At 53.9% G+C, this 25,711-nt stretch overlaps 1 long non-coding RNA gene across 1 annotated transcript; it reads left to right on the top strand.

The window, feature by feature from the left end:
- Positions 1 to 1,187: 1,187 nt before the first annotated feature.
- LOC107208528 lies at positions 1,188 to 11,887 on the top strand. Its single transcript, XR_001523236.3, has 3 exons — positions 1,188 to 3,078; positions 3,193 to 3,321; positions 7,865 to 11,887. It is a non-coding gene; the product is annotated as an uncharacterized LOC107208528 (long non-coding RNA).
- The last annotated feature ends 13,824 nt before the right edge of the window (positions 11,888 to 25,711 follow it).

The raw sequence follows: 25,711 nt of genomic DNA, 5'->3' as shown, positions 1-25,711 counted from the left end.
CCATGAGCTCCCACATCCTTCAGCAGTGAGGCACCAGGCCAGTGCTCACCTTCAGAGAGCAGTAGTCCATCCTCACCGTGTGCCTTTCCAACAAGGAGGGGCGATTTTATGAAAGGACTTCTGTCCCTCTGAAGTTTTCTTAGAGAGTGCTTTTATCCCCTCGTTTCTCCACATTGGGTGCATTTATCTGCAGGATTAAAGGTATTTCTTGGAGCAGTTGGGAATATCTCCTTGCCTGGGGGTTCAGGAGCCTCCAGCTCGTGCCTGATAGTGCTAGTGCCGGATGTCAAGTGGTACCTTGCTCCAGGAGGCTGCACTGAGCCGATGAGACACTCTGAGCATGTGTGTGTGTTGGCAGGGCCTGTTTTGTCAGGGATTGGTGTCACCCTCGTGAAGTTTCATGGCTGCAATCGGCAGCAGCCAGAGCTCTCCCGTCTGCACAGCCAGGGCTTTCTCTGCAGGTTTCAGACATGCCAGGCCCATGTTTGTTAGCAGGTAGCCAAGGTTTACTGTGACTCAGTGCAGCAGTTTGCTCCAGCACTGGATTACCTTCACACATTACAAATCAGTGCCGAGTTTCTCCACGGTTTTGGCACTGGGCAGGTGCCTGGAGCACGTCGCAGGGAGGAAAAGGCTGGGGGAGGCGGAGCAGGTGAACTTCACTCTTCCAGCTCTGGAACAAAGCTCCTGCTCCTGGTTGTAGCCTTTGTAGGGAGAGATGACGTTCTTTGCCCTGCTGGCAGCACCGCAGCGAGCTCTGCAGTGCCATGGCTCTGCTCAGGCACGTGGAGCCTCACAACAATGGGGCTGCTTTCCCCAGAAGCTGCTCCCTGGCAGGCACTGAGGCAGCCCACACTGAGCAGCGGTTGATCGTTCTCCATGTAACTGCTAGAGATGCCTAAATAATTCATTAATGGTTTGGGGAAACAAAAATATTTTGCAGTGAGTAATTTCTTGCCAGTGATGTGCACAGCTGAAGCAGCTCACAGGCTGCCACAACGGTGTGGTGTTTGTGGGACATCATGGGACTGGGTTTTTTTCTCTGACTTTTTATTCTTTTTTTTTTTCTTCTTTTTTTCCCATGTGAATTGTCCTGACTCTGTCTCTGCACAAACATGAAGATTTATTATTTCTCAGGGGAGTGGGGTGAGGTGGTTGAAACAGAGTGAGGGCGGGCAGCAGGGAATGTGGGGAGCAGGCAGGGGCTCATGAGACCACCACAGCCGTGCTTGGCCTGGCTCTTTGCATTGCACACAGGAGCCACGGGGACATCAGAAATTTCTTCTCCCAAAACCTCATTTCCAGCAATGGCACTGGTGGCACCAAGCCAGGCAGAGCCCTCCCCAGCCAGTCCCCATGCACTGATGACAAAGAGCTCCAGGAAACCCGTCCCAGACCAAGCGTGGGCAGGGAAAGGGCCCAAGAGCTTCATGCTGATAGCAGTGACAAGGAACTCCTGTTTCTCCAAAGGCATCTGGGAAATGTCCCCAACTGTCTGTCCCTGGCATGTCACAGTGCTGGAGGCGGCAGGCTGAAAGCAGGGCTCCTGCTCTCCGTGGGTGCCCCAGGGCAGGGGGCAGGAAGTTCCCTGAACTGCTCTGGGCAAGCATCAGTTTGGACATGGTGGGAAGTTCATGCTCCAGCCCTAAGCTGCGACTTGTGTGGGTTCCTGGAGGAAGCCCATGCTGCATCCCCTGCAGCTCCTGCTTGTCACTGTTAAATTTCCATTTCAACGTGGAAACAGCTGTTTTCATGGTACCTCTGTGTTATTTAGACAGTCATGCATTCAATCCTTGCTGAAAACCACATTTTGCACTCTAGCAGTGCCGCGTTGTCTCGCAGGTACCAAATGGGTGGATGGGGAAGTGATGCCAGCCCTGGGGTCAGGCCACCAGCGTTCCTCATGCCTTGCCCATGACCACCCTGGCAGTTCATAGTGAAACTGGGATGATTCAAGGGGGAAAACACATCTCAGAGTGTTCGTGGTCCAAAGCAATGGCTGTGGATGAACCTGTCTCCTTCCCTGTGGACCGAGCCCTCTGTCCCTAAACCAGGACACCCTCCAAGCCTGAGAACGGGATGCTTGATGCACATCAAGGGACAGAGACAACAACTGTTGGCTGTGCTCAATAGTGCTTTGTTCTTGGCCCAGGAAGCAATGAAAATCCGCCTTCTTTGAAGCCTGAGGAGGCCTTTTTATTATATCCAGGGCTCCTGGAAAAGGAAACTCCAAGTGCTTTCCCATAACGTGATAAAAAGCTCTCCTGGCTGAGACCTTGGCAACTCCTTACACGTGAGAGCAGTGAGTCAGTGCAGCATGAGGCTGAGCTCAGTGCTTGCCCAGCCACTGGAAATCACTGATTCTTGGTATGTACATAACTGGGATTTGAAAGAACCTTGGTGTGATTCCTGTTGACCTTGCACTTCACCCCAGAGACCTGGCAGCTGTGATGCCTGGTCCATTTTAGTGCCTGGTCCTGTGGCCATAAAGCAGTGGGGGTTGAGCAGGCCCTGGACCCTCTGTGCTGTTTGGGAAGCACTGGGGAGGTTCAGGTCATGCAGCAGAAGAGAGTCCACAAGTCTCCCATATCTGCACCTGAGAGCAGGCAGCTGTGGGCGAGTGCTGGGTTGTGTGGCAGGATCTACTGCGCTCATGCAGGGGTGCTCCTGGATCAGAACACTGCCACAGTGCCTGTGGCTTCAGAGGGGGCCCTGGAGTTGCTCCCCATCCTTTCTCACAAGGCTGGGGCACAGTGGGTCCTCCTTGGCACAGCCCCCAGCCTGGCTGGGTAACTCCTAAATGGTAAAGCTGGCCTAATTAGTCTGTTTAATCTTCTCCCATAAATCACTCCTCCCCATCCCCTGCAGACTATCGGCAGCATCTGAAGTCATTAGTTAATTTAAACCTGGGAGTTCACACGTTGGCTTATCAGAGCCATCTCCTTTCCCCGCTAAGCGCTTGCTCGCTGCATCCCCGGCTGCTGCTAGATCCGATCTGCGCCCGCTTTGAAGCCGTGATGGGCTGCCAGCAGGCGAGGTGCTGCCTGTCTCCGTGTCTGCTTCACTGCCTGCATGCAGGTGGGAGGAGAGATGGAGATCCTGCTTCTCCCCTTCCCCACGCTCCCCGTTTTTTGAACTTCTCCTCTGACTCATCCATTTGATTTGATGTTTTCACCTTTGTTTTACAAATAGCAGTTTGCCCTAATGCTGGAAGGAGAAGCCAGCTCTGATGCTGCTGCAGCTTCCCCGGCTGCCAGGGAAGTAATAGAATCTTAGAATCATCTGGGTTGGAAAAGATCATCTGTAAGATCATCGAGTCAGGTGAGTGGGGTCCTGGGGAGGGAGCTGGTGGGCACCCAGTCTGCCCTTGAACCTGGCAGGGGTGTGGGAAAGCTGGGATTACTGCAGGTTGACCATGGGGAAGTGCAGATTTGGCCAGGTATCCCACTAATGGCTTCTGCTGCCCATTGGTTGCGCTGTTACTTCTCCATCCTCTTCTCCTCTTCCTCCCAGCGTCTCCGGCCCGATGGGAGCAGGACTTCCCAAGTCTCCAGGGTGGGGTGTCCCCAGCTACATGGGAATCAGGGATTCCTAAAGTGAGCTCTGTTGGTTTGGAGGCAGTGCTGACAGCCTGGGCACACACCTGTCCTTCCTTCTGCATGGGCAGGTGGCAGACAGCCTGAGGGTTTTGGCAGGGCCAGCAACACAAATGCTCAGCTCCTGGTGCAAGATGGGAGGGGAAAGTGGGGGGCTTGGCAGCAGGAGTGAGATAGCTGGGCTGGGGAGACCTGACAGCAACAGGGTCTGGTGGCTCCCAGCTGTTTTTCCAGGGAGCGCTGTGAGGTGGGAGTCATCCCGGGCACTGGGTGCCACGCTGCACCCATGGTCAGGAAGCACCCAGGCTGGGAAATGCCTGGCAGGGTGCCCTGCACAGGCAGAGCCCTGCTCACAGAGCAGCCCCCTCCCACAGCAGCACCCCCAGGGCAGCCCCACATGGGGCAGCAGCCAGGACAGCACCCAGTGGCACAGCACACATGACCCACTGCCCCCAAGGGGGCTCTGGCTGCTGCACGAGCTGGCACCTTGAGCCTGGGGTGTGGGTGATGCTGTGCATCCAGAGGGAGGGTACATGTCCTCCCAGTGCTGTCTCTGCACCTCTGGGCTCTGCTCCTGGTGCTCCCAGCTGGGGGAGGGACAGCTGCTCACCCTGTCAGTCCAGGCTGCTTCCAAGAATGCTCTGAGCATCCCTGGGGCACAGTGACTGACAGCACAAAAGAACCAGCACGTGCAGCTTTTTGGGGACACATTTTTGCCAGAGCACCCTGAAGCAGGCCCTTTAAAGCATCCTGGTGGTTTCAGGAGGGGACACTGTGCCTGTGCTCCTTGGCTGGCTTTGTGGCTACCCTCTTCCTCCCACTTTCCTGTTCCAAGGGGGAGCTGCAGCCGTGTTTGGTTTTGTAGTCCAAGCTCTGGATTTATTGCTTCCAGGTCTTCGTGTGTTTGTTCATGAAATGAAAGACGGCTGGGTGAGCCTGCTTTCTACTCCTCTGGCCTGCCTTCTGCAGCCCACGGGGGATCTTTCAGTCTCGGGATGATGCCTCCCTTCACATCTCACAGGCACCCACACCTGAGTGGGGGACACATCCGTGGTGGGAGGTGTCCTGGGCAGATGTTGAACCTGTGCCCTGGGTGTCAGGGATGACACGGGGGAAGGCACTGGCACGACCCTGCACATCACGGGCACTACAGACCATGCTGGGCACAGCACAGGGGGACACAGGGCCCTGTCTGGTGTGCTCGAGGTGTCCCCTGTCCCCAGGCTGCTGCTCCCCTTCTGCTGTGGCCGGAACACACAAGCTCCCCATTAAAGGATATTTCAACCAGACGGAGGGGCTGCAGCAGCCGGGGGATGGGGACAGGACGCGTGAGAGACCAGAGGAGAAGCTAATTTACGCTGGAATGTAAATACAGCAGCAGCACGCTGCTCCACAGGGCCTGTCACCCCCCTCCTGGCTCTGGAGCACGGGTTATAGCTGCCCAGGATGGCTCAGGCCACATCCCTGCCGTGCCAGAACTTGCATCTCACCTGGGCACAGTGCAGAGGTGAGGAGGAGGAGGAGGAGAGTCAGGGGCTGTTGCAGCAGCCCAGTGCCACTGCTGCTGTTCCTGCTGTCTGCCTTGAGGTACCACAGGTTACACATCCACTGCAGAGGGATGGAGTCTCAGCCTTCCCTAATAATCCTAAGAATCAATAGCAGTGTCATGGATGTGCAGAACTACAGCTCTGAGTCGAGAGGGGAACTTCTCAGCAGGATTAACTCTGAAACCTAGTGACAACACTTTAAGTATCCCTGCTATCTTCGTCCCCACTGCTCATTCTAGCAGCTAGTTCTTACTAATGAGCTTTACACAACAGCACTAGATTTGTCTGTAAGAGCAAATTCCAGGGATCAAAAAATAAGGTTTAAGATGCAAATATTCTGTGAGATATCCAGATTTAAATGTTGGGGTTTTTTGTTTGGTTGTTTTTTTGATTCTTTTTGTTCCTTACTCCAGGTATAATTTTTGAAGGAAGCAAGGAGAGATCCTCTGGAATGAGACAGAGAATTTTTTTTAAAAATAAAAGACCAAATAACATGAAATAACAGTTTTGGTTTGTCTGGGGTTTACTCAGCTTATAACCATGGAATTTAGAAAAGCTCCCTTCTGTTCATCCAGGGCAGTGTAAGCAGGGATGTCCCTGCCTTGGGGAGCAGATCAGGCTTGTCCACTCCTCTCCAGTTACAGAATATCACTGGGGAAGCCATGGGCAAGCTGATGGGTGCCAAGACTGGTGGCACGGGGTGAACCCCAGCCAGCCACCTCACTCCCCAGGGCAGAGGAAGCTCAGCACATGGGTGGTCTGTGGCAGGTGACAAAAAGACTCAAATAAGTCCTTAAAATGTCCAGCCCAAGCTGGTAGTGGGCTCCTCCTCTGTCCCGAGGTTGGACCCCAGTGCAAGGACCTGATCTCAGACCCAGATGCTGGGAGAATTCACACTCCAAGACAGGTTGTTTTTCAGTTTTCTTTAATCTTCCACATGGCTTTTTTCTTTTTTTCATTTTGAGGCAGGAGTACTAACTGCTAAGGATGCATATGGAATTTGAATATGAATGATAAGAACAGCTGTGTATATCTATTATGAATGAACATAAACAGAAATGTATAAACTGAGATTTTGGGGCTTTTGGAAGAATTAGTGCCTTTGTTCCTGGATTTTTTTCCTATCAAAGTTTGAACCAAAGCCCATTAGCCTGGACTTTCCCGCAGCCAACCAAGCCAGGAGCTTCATTTTGTCCTGGCTCTGAGCCATGCTGAATTCTCCTCAACAGCTCAGTGAGCCCTAATCCTAACAAATTTACCCAGAGAAGTGGGTCTCTTATTACACAGTCTAATTTGAATGCTTTCCAAGGTTAATTTCAGCTCCCTCTCCCTCTCCAAACATGCCTGCCCCTCCAGAGCCAGCTCCCCCCTTCCCCAGCTCCCCCCCGTTAGCGCCAGCCCAGGGGGAGCAGCCCCCTTCACCACCGAGATGGTTTTTAAACGAGAAAATAATGGGATGTGTGTCCCTGGGTCCGGACTCTGCCTGGAGGGTTTCTTAATGCCGAGCGACTTCCTCCGCAAATTAATTGCAACTTTCGTTGGGCGAAAATAGCCCTGGAAGCCCCTTCCCCACAGGCTCTTCCGCACAAGATATTGCTCAGTTCATAATCTGATTGCTATGACTCTGTTCCTTCCTTCCTGTCCCCAGCGTGCGGTGAGTGCCCAGGAGGGGCCAGCAGGGTGACCGGCCTGGCAGCCATGCCACAGCCAGGGAGCATCGCTGCCACCCGGCCCAGACGGGCCTGGCTCTTGCTTTGCAACAGACTGTGCAAGAAAACCTCAGCGTGGGGAAACTGAAACCCGGCCCAGCGCAGGGAGCAGCTGTCAGATCCATTAGGGAAGGGATAGAGAAGGAACCAGCTATGCCTGGTGGACGGCGATTGCAGGAGAGGGGTGGTGAGGTGGCAGGGGTTCACAGCAGGGGGTTAAGAGGGACAGAACAAGGGGCAGTGGGTTTAGACTGAAATAGGGTAAATTTAGACTAAATACAAAGAGGTTTTTTACATTGGGGATGGTAAAACACTGGCATAGGCTGCCCAGAGAGGTGGTGAATGCTCTGTACCTGGAAGGCCTAGCTGGATGGGGCTCTGACTACCTGAATTGGCTGAAGATCCCCCTGCCCATGCAAGGGAGTTGGACTAGATGGCATTTAAAGGTCCAACCCAAATGATTCTATGATTCTATAAAAGGAAAGGTTAAGTGGAAAAAGTGTACAGAGAAGCCAGGACCCAACCTCACCCACCAGCCCACCTGGATGTGGCCCCAGGGGTAATTTCTGCTGGCTTTTACCTGCAAGAAGCAGAGACTTGCACCACCAGCTGGGCCTGGGGGGTTGTGCTGGGTCATGGTAGGTGTGGAATGGCAACTCTGCAGCTCTGGGACAGGGGTTTTCCACATGTCCTCAGGCAGGGAGGTCCCAGGTGCATGGGGCAGAGTGCCCTGCCTGTCTCCCAGCTGCCATGGAGCTGAGATTCACCCTGCTTCCTCTCCCCTTCTTTCCTCACATTTTTCTTTTTTATACTCAGTTAATGCTTTTATATTTGCTCATTCTGAGCATCACGGGTAGTGCAATATTTCATCACCCTGGCAGGAGATGGGGCAGGGAAAGGGCTGGGGATGTGCCCTGTGCCATGCCAGGGCGGCCGAGCTGGAGTGCCAGTGGGGTGAGAACAACGCTGGGCTCTTCCTGTCAGTGATTCCATGAAGATGTCCTCTCTGAAGTGCCTCCACAGGTCACATCTTTCCTGCTGCCAGGTGACCTCCTGTGCCTGCTCCCTGTCCCTCGAAGCCTTTCTGCCCGGCGGTCACCTCGCTGATCCATGAGTGGATACCCACATCTGATGATTTTACTCCAGGTGTACGAGCTGCACCCATGAAAGGTGAGCCATGTCTTATCTCCTGGCTGCTCCTGCCTGCTCCCAGCCTGAGAATCCTGGCTGTGGGGTGTTTGCAGTGCTTCCCCAGCACTGTGTGTTGTGGTGGATCTGGGGTGTCAGCTCCAGGGTGAGGGGCAGCCTGGGGCAGGTCTCTGGGGTGCAGGTTGGAAGGGCCAGCACAGACACGCCCCTATCTGCTGGTCATTGCTTAAGGTCAACCTTAAATAATGGGAATAATAAAAACAAGGCTGCCTGGAGGAAAGGAGAGAGCAAACTGAATCCTAATGAGGTTGCATGGAGACATCAGCATGACCATTTAACGGAACTTAAAAAAAAAGCACCAAGTTTAGATCAAAGGATTTGGGACACAGCAGTTAGGGCAACATCCCACAAGGACACCCTGGGAGAGGACATCCCCACTGAGATCCCACATACATGAGCTGCTCCTGTCCTGTTGTGCTAGAAAAGGTCCAGGGCAACCCTTGACTAGAGGGTGTGGGAAAAGAGCCCAAAGGACTGAGAGCAATGCTGCTTTATTCAGGATGGGGACTGGTATCTTGTCACCAGCTTTACTGCAACTGGATACAGTGCCTGGTGTGAAGGGGCAGAACATTTGCTTTCATGGATGGCCAAAATTTACCAAGTCGTGGTGGCAAACATTGAAAGAGGAAGTTTTAGAAGGGAAATAAAACATTAATATTTCAGGGCTTAAGGCAATTCTCAGTGCAAAGGCAGGAAAGTAATTAGTGTTGTAGATGGGGAAATAAGCAGCATTAAATGGAAGTGGGGAGAGCACAGGTTCAAGGGGCTGCAAGAAGGAGGATGGGCAAGGGCTCTCCAGGAGATGGCAAGGAAAATGAGCCTGGAGGCCCCCAGGAATCCCCCCAGCACACCAAGCCTCGGCAGCACCGCATTTCAGGGGGGGCTGTGCCTGCAATAACCCAGCCCTTCTCCTCCTCCTTGCCTCGGCTCCGCTGGCCACAGGCCAGGTGAAACGCTCCCCCGAGCACGGCGGGGACTGGTCCAACCCCGCACAGCTCCAATTATCCCTGGCTGGAGACTTTCCAGGAATCCCATCCCCTCTCCCTCCACCGACCCTGCCTCCCCCAGCCTCCCCCCCTCAAAGCAATTTGACTTTTATAGTAATAACTTCTGAACCCTGGACTGGGGCCGTGCCAAGGAAAGCAGCAGAAAACAATGTGATGGGCCTCGGCAGGCGCGGAAACTCCAGCGACCGAGACCAGCCCTAAAATAACTTTTGAGCGATGGTTATTTATTCTGGGAGAAAGTTCGTTCATTCACAATTTGGAGGGGAGATAAATGAGGGCGGGCTAGGGCTGCACAGCGGCAGCACGCCGTGGCTGCGGATGCAGGGCGCCTGCAGCGCCAGGGCAGCCAGCTCACCACGGTCCTCCTGCACGTGTCCTGCAGGGAAATCCTTTTTAAAAGTATTTGGGTTCATCTGAAAGCCCTGGCTCGGGTGGAGGAGTCCAGCTCGAGGCTGGGGGTCTGCATGTGCCACCAAGTGCAGGGGGCTGCACTTTGTGTGTTTGTGCCTGCACATCTTTCAGCTGCCCTGGGTATGCTGTTCAGCATGGTGGCTGTGCCCCATGCACCTGGGCTCTGCACACTGAAGCCATCATTGTCCAAAGTACAGCAGGTGGTGCAGGCAAACTCCAGGCAGGAACAGACACCATCCTACTGCTGGTTCTGCTGAGTATCAGTGTGTGCATGGCAGCTGTCAGCCAACATCATCTGAGCAAACAACAAGTGGTGCAATCTCAGTAATTCCGCAGCTCTGAGCTGCCACAGCTTCCCTGCAATGCACAGGAGCTGAACCAGAGCTCCCAGAGGAGCCTTGAGCAACCTGGGCAACCCTGGACACTTCTGGATCAGGGACACTCCAAAGGAGGCAGGCAGCCAACCCTCAGCACTGCCACACATCTGCTCGTGCAAGTGTTTTATGGTCCCTGTCACCATGGGCTGGGCACTTGCTGGATCTGGAGTGCAGTGGTGACTCTGCCAGACAAGGCTCAGGCTGCCTGTGGATGGCTGGGCTTCCTTGGCAGGTCTGGAGAAAATTGCTGGGCAAACCTGGTCTCTGCCTGCTGGATGACAGAGATGACAGACACCTCACAGTGTGGCTCTGTGGCCAGGAGAGGGACAGACAGTGACTGGAATGGATATGAGTGCCTTACCAGTTTTGTGTGCAGAATATCTCCAAGAATTACATCCAAGACTACCTGCCCGTGAGCATCTCAGGGGCAAGGGTTGATCCTGGTATCATGATGCTGCAGTGACAGGAGACAGCATCACCATCATCACCTACCCTGCACATCAGATCTTGGACAGTGCACTGTTCTGGAGTGGGAAGATGCTGCCATATCCCCTCCCACCAAGAGAACAACTGCACTTGCCTGGGCCACCCCTCTCCTCCTATTGCCTCCAGACTGGGGGACCTTGCTGAGTGCCACCTAACATTTTTGGTTTGGAATGACATGCGGACACGTTGGAGCTGGAGCTGCAAAAGGAGATGATTCAGTGCTGCCCTTTGCAGAGTGAGGAGGACACCACTTTATGTTCAGCAACACAGTTAAGTTATTCTGGCACTGGATAAAATGTCACCCAGCCACCCTTGCGTGGGGACAGCAGGGTTAACACGGGGTCACACACGGGGCAGCAGCAGCCCTTGGTGGCAGCCAGCACACGCAGCTTCCTCCATGGCACAGTGCCCGCGACGGTGAGACTGGCCCTGCTGGGCCACAGCCCTCATCCTGCCAGGCAGGAAAGGCTCTGGCCCCACGCTCCTCCTCGCCTCTCCACATCCCCTGCCCTCTGCCCTGCCACCGCTGTGGACAGCCCCGTGCTTGCCAGATGACTTCCAGCCTCGCTGCTCTTTAGGCTGTCTGAACAGCTCGTGATCTTGGCAGGCAGCTCAGAGTCCTACCAGTCATCATTACTATGATTATTTGTGTCTTCCCAGCTCAAAAGGGCTTTCCTCTTACCTCACCCCTGGCTGGCCTTGAGCCAGGTGGGCCTGTGGATGGAGAAAGGGGAGAGGGCAGCATCCTGCACTCAGAGCAGGGGTCTGCAGAGGGATGCAGGAGATGGGGCAGGGGGAAGGACAGATCTTGTCCCTCCTCCTGAATGCTCAGATTGGAAATCAACACCCTCTTGGTTAATTCATTAGCTTTGATTAGCAGCTCTGAAGCTTGGACCAGCTAATAGGCTCCCTCCTGCTGGTTAATCTCCAAGAGGAGTTCAGCAAGGTTATCTGAACCAGGAATGGCGAGGGAAGGGTGGGGATGATCGCAATTGAATTAGGGAGCTGTTAAATGAAGAAGCCAAACTGTGCCAGAACAGGGCTGTTGCAAAATGTGCCCGTGGCTAAAACATGGGGTAGAGCATCATTAAAACACGGGGCAGAACACAGCACTATGCTTGCACTCATCTGGGTCGGGGCTGGGGGCTGGGGCAGCAAGTCCCTGTGGACACCAGCCCAGCCTGTGGCTTGGGGTCATGTTTGCCAGCTCCATCCCATGCAGATCCCTTCACCAACACCTTCCTCTCCCTAAATGGGCTGCATCTTCCTCCAAGTGGGGGTTCCTCTGCAGCCTGGATTTTGTTGTTGATTAAATTAGCTCAGCAGTAACCTATTTGTGATGATGATGTGAGGTAGCGACCTTCAGTGTTTTCATTAAAATATACATGTATATATTTGTTTTCTGTGGTTATGAATGTAATTCCACAATCCACTGAGGAGCCGGTAATTTTCTGGCTGAGGTGGGAAGTTGCTGACATCTTGTGATACATGACAAGATTGATTGTATTTGCTTACCCTTTAACCTAATAAAGAAAAATAATGTTCCTCAGTCTCACTAATTCTCTATAAACTTGGACACTGCTTTACATCGGCTGGAAGTGCAGGCACTGAACCATATCATTGCTGGGGCAGGAATCTTGCTCCCCAGGCCCTCCACAGTTCCCAGGTGAGAGGGACCAGCATGTCAGCATTGTCCCCAAGAGCACCCAGCACCTCTGGGTCTGAAAGGACTGTGGTGGTCATGGCAGGGAGGTGGCCTCTGCACCCTGTGCATCCTGCTGGCTGGGAAAGCATTAACCAATTTACTGCTAATCGTGTTATCACCAGCACATCTGAGCAGCTGCTGGGGCAGCACAGGCCAAAGCAAACACAGCCCAGTGCCCTGAGGACACTGAGCAGTCAGAGGCAGCTGCGCCTACTCTCAGTTTTCCAGGTCCCATCTCTCCCACCTCAGTGGTCCAGTTGACCTCTGGAAGGAAGGGGGCTCCACAGGACAAGCTCAGACAGTACTACATTGCTGCAGGAGGGAGGGTGGGAGCTGCCCTGGTCAAAATTTGGGCTGGTGCCCTGACACCAGTGCCTGGGTGACCTTGGTTGTGCTGCACAGCGGGCACTGTGCCAGCAGAACATCTGCTTTCCTTCAGTGGGAAATCAGATGTAGGAGGTGAAGGAGCAGGCTGGGTGTCAGGGTGCATGTGGAAGTGGGTCTGCCATCCCAACACACCATCTCCTCCATCCTCCCTTCCTGGGGACAGCCCGCTGCAGCGAAAGAAATTCCAGCAATGCCTCTACAACGCAGCTCCTCTCAGTTACCCATCCATCCTCGGGGAATCATCAGCCCTGAGCTGTTCTTAGTTCCTCAGCCCTGCACTCTTGGCTTCTCTGACCTTCTCCACAGCACAGCACACAGCAAGCAGGGCACACACGTGTCCCCAGGTCAACAGCATCGGGGCGTTGTGCTATCCCAAAGTGGTGGACTGTGCCCACGGCAGAGTGTGCCTGACCTGGCCATGTGTGGATGAAAGTGCTGAAAGCCTGGGGAAAGCTTCTCCCTGCCCTGAAGCAGAGCTGGCAGGGGGCTGCTCACCTGCCCAGCGTGGTGGTTTGCCAGCCAGCTGCCAACCAGCCGGGAATTGCCTCTGCTGGTGTGCTTAAAAATAACCCACTAGCTTGTCAAGGTTATAAAGAGAGAGAGAACAAATTGCTTTCTGAGTTGATTAAACTGCTCAGCGTGGCTGCGCACGTGGCGCTCTCCGTACGGCTGGGACAGAGTCTGGCGCGTTAATTTGCACTCGGCAGTTCCTGTGCTAATAAGGGCTTGATGAGCTGCCTCCTCATACCCTCATCATCGACCCCTCTGAGCACCGAGCAATGCTTGACTGGACCCTGAGGCAGTTGGGGCACTTTGTCTATTCAAAATGCCTTTTTGTTGTTGCCTTTCTGTTGCTTTTGAGCAGTGCCATGTCCGGAGCTGCCCTGGAGCCACTGGACCAAATCTCCGGAGGATTTCAGCAGGTCCCTGCTTCATCCCAGGGCAAATGAGGGAGTACAGGCAGAAGCACACTCCAAAACTCAGCTGCAAGGAGAAAAACCCACCTGTGGCCACAAATTGCTGCCAGATATTTCTCCATGCCGGTGCAAGAGCCGCCCTCACCGCTGCACCGCTCAGCATCACCCCACAATGCTGCTGCCACAACGGGGTCTCCATGCTTGAAAGAGGTTTCCAAATATAACCAGTCCCTTGCCTACCCCCACCCTCTCCATGCTACTTTCTGGGAAAATCCCTTTCTGCCTAAAATTATCCAGATGTTCTTTACAGCTCGAGGGGAGTTTGTGGGAAAAATACGAGGTTCGCTGGATGAGATGTTTCCTGAAGTGTGGGGCTGGGAGCTGGTTCCACTTTGGAGCAGACCCGCGCCACTCACGCGCCGCCACTGCCAGAGCTTGGCTTAGTTAGTTAAACCAGATTGAGTTTATCTCTTAATGAGAACTAGGGAATGAAAGCGCTTTTTCTTTTTTCTAACCTTTTTTAAATTCATACTCTGTGTTGGGGAAAGGCAGAAAAGGATTTACTAAGCAGATTGGCTCTGGTGTCCTTCTGGTAGGTGTCCCTTGTGGTTTATGTAGTTTATCAGCTCTGTGGGCTCCTACTCAAACCCTGCACCCCAAAGAGCATCCCGAGGAGCTGACATCGGGGATCCATCCAGGGGCCAAATTGGGGACCAAATTGTGCGAAGCAATCCAGGGGCTGCGTCCTTCAACTGATGAAGGAATTTTCAGTGACGACAAAGCAGCAGTGGGTACAGACCCTAGGGTAGGGGCTTCACATAAATCGTAGCAATTTGCTGGCTCTGCCACTCTAAATCCTGTCTAATTATACCAAGTGCAGCATCTGACATTAATTTGTTACAGTGTGTGTGTATAGAGCACCAGACATTTTGGGGACGTATTTAAGAGCAGCCTTCAGATCTTTGCCCTTGCAATCCACTGCCAGTCACAAATGACTGCATTTGGCCTCCTAGTTACCTACCTACATTGGAAAATTGGTTATTTTGAAGTCTAAAATATTATTATTACTTACACCTACAGTCAATTTACAGATGCAAAATTCAAGGCTGCATTCAGGAACCTTTGGGGGGGAAAAAATAAAAAATAAAAAGAAATACTGGCCCTCTTTGCTCCTAGCTGCCCTTTTCAGTCTCTGAGCTATAAAATAAGATTGACAGTGACTTCGAGACACCAGCAGCAGAGCACAGCCCAGGTCACAAGCCTGCAGAGCACTCTGGAGGGGAGGATGCCTGGGAACCAGGCTGAGGAGTAGCTGGTGTGGACTGAGCCATGCGATGTCAGGTTTTTAACCAGCTTGCTGGAGCTCTTTGAGGATATTACTGCTTTGCTAGATAAGAGAAATTCAAGGGATGTGCTATACTTAGAGTTTCAAAACACACTTGGCATCAGTGCAGATCAAAGCCGAATGGTACAGGCAGCATCCCGGAATAGAAGGTGAAAGAGGGAAAAGATTTGGAATTTACTGGGAGGAAAAAAAAAATAAAAATGCTGAAACCAACAGCACAAGGCTGCTGAGCTAAAAATAGCAAAGAAGGTATTAGCAGTGGCTCCACACACAAACTGACACTCGACTCCACTTTCCAGCTTGGGGAGAAACCTTCTGTCCAAATGGGAGATGCTCAAGGAAAGCACAGCAGTCCCTGAAGAGTCCATTGCCCCAGCCCTGCTCCCAGCTGAAACCAGCAGGAACCAGCAAGGTTTGGGCAAACCCCAGCAGGGCATGCTCTGTGCCACTCTGTCACCTCCAGCAGCACATCATGTCCCTGCCATGTCAGGTTATCTGTGCCCCACCAGCAGCTGTTTCCAATCCCATAAACTGGAACAGCGCTGCTTTGTCAGCTCCCATGCCAGTGGCCAGCCACAGTCAGCGGCTTTTATACAATCCTGCTCTGCCCTGGGACGTGGTGCCCCATCACAGCAGGGCTGGACATTCATGCTCTCCCCACAATGTCACACACCAAGTGCTTCTTCAGCCCTTCCTCTTCCTCACTGCCACTTGGCGCTCATGGCAACAGTGACAAGTCTGCCCCTTGCCACCCAGGCTGGCTCAGGGAGTCCAGGGAGGGCAAGGTGACCACATTCCCCACATCCCCCACATCCCCCACATCCCCCACATCCCTGTGTGGTACCCCTGGTCAGGGCTGTGCCTCAGGACAAGCTTTCCCTACAATGTCCAGCCAGCAAGGAGGAATCACATTCTTCAAACCTACTCTTGAAGCACCACAGTTGTATCACAAACATGCAACAGAGCCAGGAGTACTGGGAGAACCCCTCTAAAGCATCAGCTGCTGGGTGACAGGGTTCAGCTGGGGGAGATCAGAGGCAGGGAAAATCCCATGGAGGGACACCTGTGAGTGATGGATGGCTGTGGCTCCTATAAACAGCTCACATGGCCCTGGCCGTGTGATGGAGTGTTCCTCATAGAACAGAATGATTTGGCCTTGAAATTAAGGAGGGGTTTGTCTCCTGCGTGCTCTTCCTGACCCTCTTCTGCTTGTGGATTCAAAGATGAAAGTAATTCTGCCTTCTCTGAGAGGGAGGAGTATTTCTAAAGCACCTCAAGCCATGGAGCCCCTCCTCTAGCTAATTGCCACTGAGCTAATTGCAGCTCTGCAGGAGCAGGCAGGCAGTCCCTGCCACACAGGACACTCTAACTCCTGCTATGCTGAAAGGGACAAGTCTGCTAGAGCAGAGGTGTCTGGGGCTGGTGACACATTCCCCATGGGTCCTGGCAGCTCCTCTGGTGGCTGGAAAGGACTTAATCCTGTACCCTGCAGCAATGCAAACACCTCCCCGAGGATCCCAGGGTGCTGGTGTGTACTATTCCTGAGAATGGGCATCCTGGGGCACCCCTGAGCCAGACCCCATCCCGGGGGTGACAGTTTGCCCTGCCACGTGCCTGGCACTGGGGCCTGCCTGGAGCACAGGGACTGCTCCCTTGGCTAGGGGTGGGCGCTGGAGCGGTGCCGGGAGCCAGCCGTGCCGGGAGCCAGCCGTGCCGGCCCCACCACGCGCCGCCGGGTTTCCTCTCGGCCGTGCCAGGCTCCTGCCAGCCGAGTTTGAGGTGAGGCATTAACACTGGTATCTCTGTTAATATTGCTATAAAGCAATAAAGGTAACTTGATTGCGGAAAGGCAGGGAGACCAGTGGGTTTGGAGCCATTCCACGGCACTGCTATTAGAAAGCTCAAAATGAGAGTTATTAAATTACTGCCAGGTACTGCAGGTTTTTCCTAACAGGGAGACTTCGGCTTGGCTCGGAAACTTAAGCTCTGGCTTGTTCAGGTTAATTAAAAGAGAGCTGGACATCTTCCAGGGCCTTGCTTCTCATTCCTGATGGCCACCCCCTCCCCTCCAAGGCATGGGCAGAGTGTGCCGTGAGCACCCATGACATTACCCCACTGAGGGATGCTGAGGGGGCATTGGCCATCAGCACTGGGCAGTGTTGACTGGCCAGGGAAGCCAGGATGGCTGTCCTGTAGGATGGTGACCTGAGTGTCACTTGCAGGTGCTGGGCCTGAGATCCCTGCCCTTTTCCACAGGTAGGGGCCTTAGGAACCCAACATGAGTAGCAGCCAGAGGTGTTTGTGATGCATTTGCCCATTGCCCCTGGTCCCCAGCAAATTCCTGATTCCTTTATAGGGCAACAAGGGGCAAGTACAACACAGTGAAAGAATGGCTGGTGGGAGGCAGGGGCCAGGCAGGCAAACAATGCCCACACTGTGCCTCTTCCCACCCTTTTTATTGCATTGCTCTTGGCATCTGACATGTTCTTGCTGCTGCACAACTGGCACTTAGGGATTCATGTGGCCTCTCATCAGAGAAAGCAGGAAACACAGTGCAAACAGGGAAGAGAGGGCAATTTGGGTGGGTTTGGAGAGGATTGCCTTCTCTGACCGGGAGCAATTTTCCTTTCACCTGTGTTTAGTCATCCCCACTGCTGCTTTGACTCCTGCCTCAGCTTCTGCAGGTATTTTCCTGCTCCCTCACGGGGTGATGGAAAGTTTTCGGCAGCCCCTCTCCTTGCCCTGGAGCAGATCACCTGCAGAGTGGCCTTTGTGGGGCTGGGGGTGCAGGCAGGTGGCTGCTCTGCCTGGCCCCCTCTGGCTGGGAACTACAGACAGAGGGGCTGGGGACTCAGGGCTGCCCTGATCCTCCCTCCCCCTGCCTGTCTTTGATTCCCTGGTGCTGGGGAGAGAGAAGAGGGCTTACACAGCAGTTCAGGCCCAAAGAGCTCCCACTGTGTTCTCCCAGCACAGCTCTCTCCTGCTCTGCCTGACCTCCAAAGCCGGTGACACACCTGAGAGGGGCTGAGCTGGATCCCCCCGGTTTGTCCTGCTGCCCCTGGGGAAATGAAAAGCAGCCAGGGACATGTGGTGCAAGGAAGGTGCATCCCACTGCCGATCAAGCACTCCAGATAGGAGGGTGTGGACCCCCAAGCCAGGCTGCCATTGTGGGGAAGGATCCTGTCTCCATCTCCTCCCCAAAAACAGCTTTGGGAGAGCAGGGAAGACTCCCAGCTCTGTGACTCCTCCACCCACTCCAAAACTTCCAGGTGGCAGAGGGCTGCCTGGACTTGGGACCAATACCATGGAAGGGCTGGGGCCAGTTGCCCTGTGTCTGAGCACTCCCAGATCCTGGCAGGACAGTGGGAGGGGGTGGGTGAAGAGGGATGCTGTAGCTGCTTGCCAGCCCTGGGCAGCACCCGCCCCTCTCCTGCCCTGGCCAGGCTGCCGGAGGTGAGGATAAATGCTGCTCACAGCTCTGGTAGTGACTCAACCCCCCAAAACACTTCTTGGACTCATTTTCCCAGAGAGAGTTTAATGGGGTTTGTCGTGCCAAAACCCCAAGCTATGCCTCACTTTCATCCCCTAATGCAAGCCATATATCAAGAGACACTAACAGAACAGGGAGGGTTTCTGACAAGGGGATCCTGGGAACAATCAGCCTGCGCCCCCCTCCCCAGACTGCGCCCCCCTGTTTTGTGCATTCCTGGTAATGTAAATAGAGAGGCGAGCGCTCGCAGCCCTCCTCGGACCCGAGGAGCCCGTCTGGGGACGGCGCCAGCAGCTCTGCTGTCAGTCTGCTCTCGGGGGCTTTGGCTGGTACCGTTTGAAGTGTCTCAAGTATCAGCGTCAGCGTTGTGTCCCTGGGGAGAGCATCCCCGGGGCCAGCAGTGCCCCGGCGCTTCCCTCTTGCATACAATCCGCAGATCCGAGGTGGGAAGATCCAGCTCAGCCTAAATAGTCCCTTTTCCCCCTGGAAAAGCCACCCATCCTGCCAAAATATCCCTGCCTCTAGCAAGCCATGAGATGAGGATGGAGGATGCAGCCCTGGCACTGACAGCACCCTGAGGGCCCTTGGGACCCTGAGCCCCGCTGGGGTAGCAGCTGCCGGGTCTGCCTCCTTCCACGAGCACCCTGGGGTGCCTCCATCCCCTGGCTCTCATGAGGGGAGAGATGCAGCTTCCTTGCTTCAGCAAGGTGGGGGTGGCTGCTGCAGCAGGTCAGGGCTCTCACACCCTATTTAGTGCAGCATTGGGTCCTGGGGGGCAGCTGGTGGTTTGACACTGAGCACCATCTACAGGGTGGGTGGGTGCCCCTTCTGTGGTGTTTAATGGGAAAATCTAGAAGACTAACGTTTCTTCATTTAACCACCCATGCATTTGCTTGCTGTGCATGTCAGCTGTGTGGGATTAAGCTCTCCTGGAGGATGTTGGGCTGTGTATGGCGTTGTGTCATTTGGAGGGGACCTGCATGCCAGCCTGGACATGCAGTTTTGTTCACACAAACTTCACTCACCATCCTAGCAGCAACCCAAAGCTTCCTCAGGCAGGGCCAGAGAACCCAACTGGGCACACTTCATCCTTCTAAGGAAAAAAAAAAAAAATCAAGTCAAAAAGCCTCCCCTGGGAGAGTTTCCAAAACAAATCCCAAGCCTTGGCTCACCACACAAAAGTAGGAAACCTCCTGAAGGTTTTCCTTCAGCTTGTCTGGATTAGAATCCTCAACAGCATAGCAGCCAGGGCAAGGGACATGGGACCCAAGGTGCCACCAGTGCCAGTTCCTGACCCTCAGGGCAGGAGGAGCAGACACAGCTGGGAGCATCAGGGTGTAGAGGAGGCTCATGTGCTCAGAGCAGGGCGGGCTCTGGCTGTGATACACTCACAAAGTCCCAGGCCAGCAGGAGAAATCCCTGAGCTGAGGGCCTTGGTGAGCACAGGCAGCCCATGGGACCACAAGTGCCTGTGAGAAACTGAGGAGAGAAGGAGCTCAGATAGTGGCAAGCAAGTGGGCTCATGATGAGGAGAAGAGACCCCAGTGGAATTAGGGACCCCTCAGGGCCACCTTCCTGTTCCCCAGCCTGCCAGGCAATGGGGACAGAGACTCAGTGGAATGGAGCTGCTCCCTTCCATCATCCATGTGTCCCCAGCAAGGCTGGAAGGAGGTCTCCCAAAGCAGGGAAGGGATGACACCTCTGAACTCCCTCCTGACTCTGTTGGGTTTCAGTAATTCAACCAAGGCTGGGGAGAACAGGAGGAGGAGGAGGGCTGCAAATTCCTCATGCAGTGATTGCTCAGGAAACATAGGAGAGGTTGCCCCTGGCTGCAGTCGAAGCACTCGTGGGGCAGGAATGGCACTGTACCAGCTCATGGCTGAACCAAAGCCGTTCTGAGGAAATGCCACTCAGCTCCATGCCAGTGAGGGGTGTCCCCATGTGGATACCTCTGTGGGAGCCTTCCCCAGGGACCAGCCACCAGATCAGAGTGGCACTGATGTGGCTGTCCCTGGCCTGGCCCTCTCCCACGCGCCCACAGGGAATGCTGTGATGGGGCCAGTGATGCTGGGTGGCCCTGGGGGACCCCAGGGAGCACACGGAGCAGAGGGGATCTGTGAGGGGTTTATTTGCTGGGACCAGCCCTCGGCGGCCCTGAGCTTTACGAGGCAGCCGATGCGGCTGCTTCCTTGCGAGCTGCAGCAATAAAGCTTGCCAGGGGGTCAGAGGTGATACCGACTGCTCTTAAGTGGCCAAAACCGGTGGTCTGTGATGGAAACTGAACTTCTGGAGCCATAATCAGAACCAGAGGGGTTAAATTCCGATGGTTAAATACCAAGGATTTAGCCTAAACATCTCTCCCATCTTGCTCAGTCTGTCCCAAACAGGATCCTGCAGTGTGTGGTTGTTTGGGCAAGGTCAGGCTGCTGGCAAGCAAGGTGTGTGTGCCACATCTCCCAGCTGCCCTGGGATCAGACATCACCAGGGCCACTGAATTTCCTCCATCTCGGTGCGCTGTTGCACTGGGTAAACACCTCTGCAGTGCTTGGGAAATTTGTAGCAACCTGCAAATGGATGCAGAGTTAAGCATTTGCTGGTTTCAGAGGTCTCCAAAGCACCAGGATGAGGCTGATGCTGGAAACCTGAGCCCTGTAATTGTATTGTTCTGCCTGAGTGGTATCTGAAGGGCTGGCTGGTTTGTTTGTGTGTTTGTTTGTAGTGCAACTATCAAAGGAGGTCTCAGCGGTGATGAATGCTGCTTCTAAAAAAGGGCCTGCCCTGGAGCCAGCACAGCCCTTCTCCAGGTCGAGCCACTGCATGTCCCCATAAGCATAACCCGTCCTACCAGTGGCAGCTCCAGAGGCATACCAGCATTCCTGTAGAAGTGGGGGATTGCCTGCCATGCCTGAAAACAGGTTCCAACATCGCTGAGCACTTCCAGGAGAACCCTGAGAGGAGCTCTCCACAGGGGCCAAGCAATGGTGAGAAAAGATATTGCCAAAATGTGGCTGTGAAGAGGCAGAGGGAGCAGGGAATCTGACGGAAGCAGGGCTGAGCAGATGCACCATTGTATTTCCTCAGTTGTGGAAAGCTGGCAGGAACTTCCCTCCACCCTAGAAAAAGACACCAAAGAAATGCAAACATGACCATACATCCCAAGGTCTGTGAGGACCTCTCATGAGCTGATTTTCCTGTTGGCCAACCCAGTGGGGAGGAGGGAAAGCCCTCAGCAGCATCCACCGCACAAAGGCACCCCCCCACCCCAGCGGCATGTCCAAAAATCCAGGCACCTCCACCTCACCAGGTCCTGGTTTCTACCTCCAGGCTGTGTGAACAGCCACTACTCCCTGTGGCAGGAGGTTAGCAGAGGGCCAGGCAGGCTGCTGAGCGTTAGCATCAGTGTGGTTTATTACGCTCATTAATGATGTGGAGAAGGCAGCGTGTTAGCGAAAACGTGACATATTTAGGTTAGTTAAGGCTGAAGGACTTTGCTGCTGTGGGAAAGGATTGCACAAAGATATATGACATTCACCATGGGCCTGTGTGAGATGATGCATCTTGGATAGACTAATCAAGATAATTCACATATATTGTCCTAAATTAATTATAGCCACTAAGTACAAGCCCAACATGTCAATGCAGACAGCTCAATTAACAGCTCCTATTCAATATATGCTGATGGTCAAAAGAGCAAAGAAAAGATTACAATGCGCAGAGAGCATGGAGCAAAGCACTGGAAATATTGCAGTACCACTGCTTAAATAAACGGCTTTGCCAGCACGTGAGGGAGCAGAGGGTGAGGGTGACTGGCACAGGGCATTGTGGAGAGAGGTTAAAAGGGGACAACAAGGGACCTTCTTTAGCCCTCTCTTCCTGATAACCTCTTAAAAATTGAATAGATCAAGTATATGAAGCAGATTTTTAAATAGCAAGGGAGAGGGGAGGGAAGAAAAGAGCTATTTTAGAAAGCAAGTGCTGTTTGGGTGGAGCAGGAGCAGAAGTTCCCGTTCGTGCAGAGCAGTGACCCCAGGGCTCAATGCCCGTGTGCTGGCCAGGGTGTGACTGTCCAAGGAGAAAAGGTGGAAAGAGGAGAGAGATGAGTCCAGCTCTGTGTACAGTGGATGAGACAAGGACTGAGTGCTGCATCCTGGTTTGATAAAGGACGTGGAAAAGTTGGAGAGGGCTCAGGAATATGGGAAACTGCCTTTGAGTGGGACGTTGAGTCAGGCCCCTGTCTATTTTTCTATCACAGCAGAGGTAACTCCATTGCAGTCAGCCCATGCTGAAAGGAAGGGATTTCTTTCAGTCAAAACCATGTAATGAAACCCAGTGACCAGGACTGGCGCAGGTCTTGCACCATGGCAGGAGCTCACTGGGGCTGGGAGACCTCTTTGTCATCCATTCCATGCAGCTGAGAGGCTTCCTGCAGCCTCACTTCAGTCAAGGTCCCTTTCCCTGGATTCTCATCAGGGAACCCTGACACAGGTGCCCTGTGCCCTAAGGCAAAGGGTTTCATGTCTAAGCCCAGAAGTGGCTGTGGGAAATCTTTGGGCTGATTTCCCTCCTGTGAGATTCCAGCCAGCATCATGCAATCTCTTTTCATTCCTATTTCATGAGATGTGAATAATTAATGAGAAACACAATGCAGGGAGGATAAGATGAATATATATATCTATACATATACTCACACACATGCATGTATAGTGCTAGAAATAATCAGGGCTCAAATATATAGGAAATGTTGTGGTACAGCAGCCATGAAAATGAGGGGTAAAGAGCAGGAGCACAACAGAGTCATAAAAAGCAGACAGAGGGGTTTGAGGGGTGTAGAGGATGGGATACAAGTGCTGTCTCCTATGGCAGCAGGAACCTCCAGCCTTCCCAAATAGCCCAGGAGCTCGTCACAGGCAGAGGCATCTCTCCCAGCTCCTCCCCAGAGCTGTGCAGTGCCAAAGGGAGGGCCATGCCAAGGGCTACTCCTGCATTGTCCTGGGGAAGGGGTGACATCCTGGTGGGCACTTGTGCTGCAGTGGGAGGCAAACCCAAGGAAGGCAGAGATGCAGCATCTCTGGGAGCTGGATTATGCATCCCTGACCAAACCACCCTCCACAGCCTCTTGGCAGCCATCCAAGCCCATGCTGCCGTTGCTGTGTCTGCATGCAGGTGAGTGTCTCGCCATCCACAGGCAACTGAATTGTATGTGTGAAACCCAGAGACTTTCCCTTCAACTGCACAGAAAATCCCATCACCTGCTGCATCCAGCTCCCAGCCACCAGCCAGGCCTGACTAGTGCTAATTGGCAGTCATTAATTAGCCTTCCAGCAGGCTCTCACCCTGAAGACTTGCTGGCAGAGCCCATTGCAACCTGCTGATGCAAGAAGAGAGCTGGTGTCCCCCTGCCCCATATGGACTGCTGGAGCCTGCCCTGAGGAGGGGAGAATCCCCCAGGCTCACCCCAGTCTGGGGGATGGGGACAAGGGAAGGGGTGTCTCCTGCTGCCCGCCCACAGCCCCAGCTCTCTGGGGTCAGAGTCATGGAAAACCAGCTGCCTTCCATGGAGCTTCTCTGAGCTAACCTGGAATCATCCTGTGCTGCAGCTCCTTGGCTGCTCTTCCAGCTCGGAGCTGAGCCATGGCAGAATGGAGGTGGGGCCAGGGGCAGACACAGGGGACAGGGAGAATTCAGAAGCTGGATGATGATGATGATGATGATGATGATGATGTAGCTGTGGGTGACAGGACTCAATCATCAGCATGCTCACACCTTCACTTGCTCTTGGGGGTCTCTTGGGAGACCCCCACAGCCCTGCCCCTGTAACATGAAGTACATTTGAACGGCCTCTGCACCCCAGGAGTTTGCCCTCATGGCCCACAAGGATTCTGTTACAAGGATTGGCCCCTTGTAACAGAAGGGTCTGTGCTGGCAGGGTGTGTGGGGTCCCCACACAGGGACAGCAGCGATGCATGGCCACACGCTCACTGTCACCTGCACCCCAGCCAGGCCCTGTGTCCTGGTGGCACTTGGAGCAGTGGACATGGGGACTCCATAGCCCTCTTGACAGCACATTCCCCAGGCAAAGCATGTGGGGCTGTGCCTCAGCCCCAGCCATGAGCTGGCTTCATGCTGGGACACAGACTGCATTTGCTCCCCCTCACAGCCTGAGAGCTGGGTATTTTCTTCTTTGTCCCCGCCCTGGATTTCCAACTTCTGAATTTGCTTCACCCCAAAAACTCCCTATTATAAATAAACTCCCAGGAGTCGTTCTGTTTCCTACAGTTTTCTACCCAGTGCCAGTTGTCTTTGCCACTAGCTCGTGCTCCCACCACAGCAGGGACCATGTGCCAGGTTGGCATGACCAGCAGGACAAGGTTTGTCACCGCTTGGGTTTGCCCAGCCTGGCTGTACCTGCACCGGGGCTGGGGACAGGCTGGGGCCGACGGCCAGTCTGGCCCATCCTGCCTTTTATCTACAGTCGGTGGCTCCCATTTCCCAGGTCTAATTTATCACCTCACTTTTTATAAATGGGTCATTTCCCATCCCCAGCCCGAGAGACAATTGCGATGGGCCCTGGCACCGCGCCACAAGCTCCTTTCAACTTCATAGCGAGTTCATCAAAGGCCCGAGACACCATTTCCCCAAACAGTAAAAGTGTCAGGGAAAGAGGCGTGTTGGGAAGCCTCAGTGACAGCCAAGTGCTTAATTAGTGGTAATGCAGAGTTTACAGCCCCCCTCACTGCCTCCCCCCGCCCCTTGTTTCTGGGAAGGGTGTGAAGGGTTAGACAGGTCTCTCTGCTGCTCGGTGACCCGTGATGTCCCTCCAGCGATACGGCGCTGGCGGAGGGGATGGGGACGTGCCAGCCTGGCTGCTGGGACAAGGAGGAAGACAGGGAGAGATTCGCCCACGTGGCACTCACTCAAGAGCATCCACATCCCCAAGGTCCCACTTGTGCTACAACGCACCCCAGCACCCATGGGTGCCCTGCACCCGCAGGCATTCTCTTCTCCCTGGCTGCTGGGTGACTGGGGAATATGTGGGAAAGACACGCTGCAGGGTCAGCAGTGGAAATGCTGTGTCCCACCCATCCATCCCCATCCCAGCCACAATCTCCTGGCTCCTGTGATGCCTTGCAGTCCCATGAGACCCAGTGGCAGAGCACTGAGCTGGTGCAGGAGACTGTGTACCATCCCTTTCACTCCTCTCCTTCCTCTCTTTCTTTTTTCACAGAAATCACCTTCCTGCCTGTCACACTCCCTGCCTCTCTCTGGGCTGTTTTTAATGTATCCTTTTGGCAACAGAGCAGACGGAGCTGAGCATGGTGACTTTGGCACTCAGAGGCAGAGCTTAAGTATTAACAGAGCTGATGGCATTACAATGTTGGCACTCACTCTCTCACAGCTTCCCTAATAAAGCTGAACATCAGCCAGGACTTTGAGCCACGATGGGGCATTTAGCAGGGACTTGTCTCTGTCTCCACAGCCGCCAGACCCATCCTCTCATTGTTGACATTTCTGGGGGTCAAATTTT

The sequence above is a fragment of the Parus major genome, chromosome 9, assembly GCF_001522545.3.
Source record: "Parus major isolate Abel chromosome 9, Parus_major1.1, whole genome shotgun sequence".
NCBI lineage: Eukaryota > Metazoa > Chordata > Aves > Passeriformes > Paridae > Parus > Parus major.
The sequence above is the reverse complement of the archived record's forward strand: the minus strand, read 5'-3'. Positions and strand labels throughout refer to the sequence as shown.